Source organism: Tupaia chinensis, unplaced genomic scaffold, assembly GCF_000334495.1.
Source record: "Tupaia chinensis unplaced genomic scaffold, TupChi_1.0 Scaffold000022_1, whole genome shotgun sequence".
NCBI classification, from domain to species: domain Eukaryota; kingdom Metazoa; phylum Chordata; class Mammalia; order Scandentia; family Tupaiidae; genus Tupaia; species Tupaia belangeri.
In genome coordinates, this window is record NW_006159452.1 from 2,268,017 (window position 1) to 2,273,983 (window position 5,967).

Genomic DNA, 5,967 nt, shown 5'->3' on the forward strand with positions numbered 1-5,967 from the left:
ATACTAGAATTTAAGACCTCAATATATAAATTGGGGGAAGGGAACACATTTGAGCATATTGTGTCCTTTTACAGATGACAATATGCATTAGTGTCTCAAAGGTATTAAAGAGTTCAGCAATAATGGGACCAGCAGTTAGCATAATGGCTAGGTCGCTGGAATCCCATGTAGTCGACCGCAGTTTGAGTCCTGGACCCAGTAGCTTAAAACTCATGCCGGGCGCATGTGCTTGTGTACTCAAGATCCAGAGAGGAGAACGGAGGAGAAGAGATTGCAGCATGACCATCCCCCCTGGGGGATGACTTTTTGCTTTTTGTCTCTCTGTCTCTCTTTGTCTCTCGGGAGAGCACACATGTCCTATAGCAAAAATCTCTCTTAAAAAAAAATCTTGCTTTTGTTCATTTGTTTTATTTATTTATTTTTTCTGTTCTCTCTCTATAAAATTAATGATTTCTTTGTGGGGAGGGATACAAATGACCATTTTCCTCTTGGTTACTTCTATAAGTTTGCTCCTTACCCTTTAGGGTTCTCATAGACTAAATCCTTACAATAGACTAAGGATTCTTGCTTGAAGGGGCCTACGAAAGACTCTATTGTCATTTCTCTCAAAAACAGAAGGAAAATCTGGTTGAATATTAAGCAATAAGGCCAGCAGGTGGCGGGGTGAGGTAAAGGTGGCTGGATCCCAACTAGTCAGCTGCATGGTTCAAGTCCTGGCCCTGAGCCTTGAAAAGCCAGGTATGTCTATGTATATGCAATGTGTATATGTATAAATAACTGTGGTATTAGTATACAGTTATTATATATTCATGCGAAGTAAAACATAAAAAAATTCATAAATTATATGCATGACTATGTAATCATTCTACACTTTCAAAGTTCATATAACATTTACACTTTTTCTGCCTCACTAACTAAAATCCCAACTTAATATTCATCTGCCAATTCCATTAGTTTACTCTCCTTTTAAGAACACATGATTTTATCAACATTATTTGTAATTTTCTTTTCTCTCATTCTTAAACTCTCCTGTTATAATCATTTTAAGTGATTGGTTTTCTATACTCCTATTAGATCTTATAAAGAGAAGAAGAGAGAAATTGCTTAAAGCTCAAGAAACATTTTGAAAAATGAATATTAATTTTGTATAAGTACATAAAGTTATGATATTTTCTTTAGGCACGAAAGTTCTTATGCTTAAGTTTTTAATGGATATATATGGTTCAGTTATTTCTTTATTGCAGTTTTAAAGTAGCCAAAATGTTAATAATTATATATTCAAAAACAAACTAAATAAGAAACTAAACAAGAATTATATTGTTTACATAAAACCAAATTAAGATACGCATTCTTATAATCCTTTCAAGGCACCACTAACAGTGGTCAGAAAACAAAACCAAAACATTTTTTAGAAGTGCCAACAAATTGGTAAAGATTTTTTTTTCTGAAGTATAAGGGTAAAGAAATGGAAAATTTGGATAGCCAGACCGTGACACATCATTAAAACATAATGCTCTGCAAGGCTGACGTGCATGGGAGGTTCTGGGTTTATGGTGGGAGACCTCCCTGAGGTTCAGAAATGGCTGAGGCTGAGATTAGATCTTCACAAGATTCTATTGCGGGTGCTGTCTTTTTGTCTCTGACTCTATCTCTCTTCTCTTTCTCTCATTTGTAAAAAAAAAAATCTAATAAACTTTTACAAATGAGGAGTTTTTTTAAAATTACGTATTGTCAAAGTCAAGTAACAAATGTATAATACAGGATATTTTCATAAACATTTTATTTGGTATGGTAAATTTGCTGTTTTTTTATAGCTGTGGATTAGTTCCCCATAATAGTTAAAATTATCTTTTTCTTCAAATTTTCTACTTAAATTTATACCCAGTGCTAAATTTTATTTCCTTCTGGCATCTTTTATTATAAAATAAATACAGATTTTCTCTTTTAATTTATTGTGATGATAGAGATTATGTTCTTAGATATCTGATGGTGAGCCTTTACAACATTTCCAGGAGCAGAGGGGCACTTGCTCAGTATACTAAAATCCTCAGTATACTACAGGGTTTATTTCTGTACCTGGGTTTAAATTATTTTATTTCTATTATACTCATAATAAGGAGGAGTTTATTATTTTGTTTTGCTTTTTTTCTACTGGTTCCTATTGCCTATTATGTTTTTTCTTTTTTCTTCTTTTTTTTTTGAGAGGTTTTTTTCACTATAGGGCATGTGCGCTCGCCAGACAGAGAGAGACATAGAGACAGAAAGCGAGAAATCACCCCCAGGGGGGATGGTCATGCCACAATCCCTTCTCCTCCATTCTCCTCTCGGGATCTTGGGCACGCACGCACACGCGCCCGGCGTGAGTTTTAAGCCACCGGGTCCGGGACACGAACCGCGGTCGACTACGTGGGAATCCAGCGACATAGCCATTACGCTAACTGCTGGTTCCCTTGCCTATTTTGCTTTTATTATTGCATAAAGAAATATTAATATATGATTTTGCTTTTTTACTACTTTTTCTTCTTCATATTGATACACTTATAATATTGACAATGTTTCTTTTTAAAATGTTTACCTCCTCAGTTAATTTAAGTGAAATAAATAAACTTTTTTTAACTTTATAAAATTTAGCAGAAAACCATAATACTTTTATACTTCCTGGATTATATAAATATTTAGACTTCTTTTAATTAAAAATGTTTTTCTAGGCCTGATGGTAAAGGTAACTGGATCCCAAGTGGTTGATCTCACAGCTTGAGTCCCAGACTCAGCAACTTGAACAGGGCACATATTTGTGTGCCCAAAATCCTGAAAGGAAGTCAAGATGGAGAAGAGACTGCAGTATGACCATCCCCATGGGGGTTGCTTTTTCATTTCTCTCTCTCTCTCTCTAGCAAGTGCATGTGCCTTCTAGCAACGTAAAAAATAATATATATGTTTCCATGGACTAGCATACTTCTTAAGTCTTTACTTCATATGTTTGATATATATTTGATGTCATTATTTTATTTTTAATTAGGCTTGCTGTGAAAAACTTATTTTAATACATAACTTTTAATTTAATATTTTATTAAATTTTTAATCTGCAAGTTTAATCTTCAGTAATTCCTGACTACCTTTGTCTTATTTTATTATTACTGTTGCTATTTTGTTCAGCCCACTTTGAATTCATTATATTTGATATATCTTGTACTGATCTATGTCTGTCTGTAATTATAGAAACAGATATGGTGTATAATTATGTGAGTATGCCATTATATGCATCATTATATAAATATATACTATAATAAAAATCAATATTTAAAGCCGTATAAAAATAAAACATCAATGTACACATACACACACATTTTATATATATTTACTGGTTGCTATATTTTTCTCCTCTTTCTTAACCTGACTTCACTGCTGACACATCCCCTGTTTCTACAAAATGAAATTTAGAACTAATATCAAAATGTTTCTTTTTTTATTTTAAGAATGTTTACTTAAACTTATTACAAATTTCCACTCACACTATATTCAGTGTACAATTATCTATATGTTTCATGTAATTTTATTGCATTGGACATTGGCCACTGTCTCCCTGAATTAAATGGAATATGTCATATTTCTATAATATAAATAATACCAAAATCTTAATGGCTTTAATTAACAAAGATTTACTGTTGCTTATGCTACATATGCATTTTAGGCTGGTAATAGCCTTTGTTCATTGTGGTTACTCATGAACAGAGGATGATTAAAGGACCATTTTCAAATAACAGAGTCAGGAAAAAAAAATTAAAGAGCTGATGGTGACAATTAAATACTCAGGGTGTAACTTATTCACCAAAATTAAATAGAAGACTAGGAGTACTAGTCTACCTTGTTCCTGAAAGAAGATAAGAACTGGATATTTGCCTAAGGCATTAACAGTAAGCACACACCATAAAAACATACACTAATGTGAGATATTACTAATGTCCTAACTTAGGCCCAGCATCAGCGGTGCAGTTGGTAGGATATTGAACAGTGTTGGAGGCCACATGGCTGACTGTGGCTCGTATCCTTGAGCCAGTAAACCTGAAATATGCCAGGCATATGCATGCCTGAGATCCTGATGAAGTAGAAGGCTAAGGGAAGGGGATCATGGCATGACAAAATCCTATGAGGGTACTTCTCTCTTGTTCTTATACACACACATGTTTTCTATTAGAAGTAAGATAAATAAACTCTTTAAAAATCTTGTTTTATACTTCTCTTAAAAGATAATATTTCTCTGGGCTGGCAGGTGGCATGGTGGTGGCTTGAGTCCTGGACCTGCAGCTTGCTTTCTCACTTTCCCTCTCTCTGTCTCACTCTGGTCAAATAAAAATAAATAAACAAACAAACAAAGAAAAGAAAATACTTCACAAATTTCACTATTAATTATGAATGACTTTAAACTGATATCTAAATTAAATTTATAACACACATATATATCACATACCTGTACACAAATTAAAGAATCCACATTTCTATACATACACACATTTCTTAACTTATGCCATTTGAGCACCCATCTAAACCTAATTTACTTTTTAATTAAAAATATATTTTTCTTTTTACTTAAAGCATTCTTATCACCTTTGAAAAAAATTTAAGTGAATTTCAATCTTTTATTCAGAGATTGCATTATTAAAGAAAAAAGTTAACATTTTAGTCATGACATAATATTCTTCATTAGGGACATTTTTCTTCTGCACTAAGATATGACAGTGTTGGTCACCTCTTTGTCACTTCTAGTGGGTGTCCCCATCTTTCCACTGTCAATACCATTATTATCACTTTTCTTCTAACCCTTTCTGTCAGCCTCTTTAATAGTCATTAGGCTTCCACTAACACTGTCTTCATGGTCCTTCCAACTCTTACCGTTGCCTGACCTTGAAGTCACTTCCAAACATTGTTTTTGTTAGAGTAGATCTCTACTACCAGGCACTAAACACTTTTTCAGCTTCTCTAGCCATGTGACAGATTCCCCAAAATTTAAGAGGAAAAAAAAAAAAGTATTGGGTCAGTGCAGTAGTTTAGTAGTTAAGTTAGCTGGGTCCCACATGTTCAACCATGGTTCAAATACTTACTCTGGAGGGTTGAAAAACATAGGGGCACATGTGTGCTCATGACCCAAATCCTAATGAGATGGAGAAATGACTGCAGAATGACCATGTTCTTTTGGGAGAATCTCCCTCTCTCTCTGTCTCTGAAAAGTACACAGTCTTCATCAATTAGAAAATATATATTTATCAGGCTCATAAAATCTGTGGATCAGGACTTAAGGAGAGGGTAGGGTGAGGACAATTTGTTTCTGCTCCACCATGTTGAAATATTTGAAAGCAAGAGGGTGTAATCATTTCAAGGCTCACTCACTTGCATATGGTGTGGGGTTGTTACACAGACATAGTAGCTGAAACAGAGATATCCACTCACATATTCGTTTCTTTCTTTTTTTTAATGTTTTTCCTTAGGGTGCCTTCACTCACCAGAAAAAGAGACAGAGCAGGAGAGAGAGCAAGAGAGAGAGAGTGAGAAATCACCCTCTAGGGAAGATGGCAATATTTACAATCTCTTATTTTCCAGTCTCCTCTTGGGACTTGGGGCATGCATGCATACACACTTGGCATGGTTTTCCAAGCCAACAGATATAGGATGTGAGTCATTAAGTCAGCCATGTGAGATCCAGTGCCTTAATCTCTACGCCACCTGATGGGCCTCTACTCACATTTTCCTTTTTTTTTTTTTTTTGAGAGGTTTTTTTTTTTGCTCCTGCACTCACCAGAAAGACAGAGAGATAGAAAGCGAGAAATCACCCCCCAGGGCTGATGGCCACGCTGCAATCCCTTGTCCTCCATTCTTCTCTTGGGATCTTGAACATGCATGCACATGCGCCTGGCATGAGTTTAAGCTACTGGATCTGGAACTCAAACCATGGTCAATTACATGAGAGTCCAG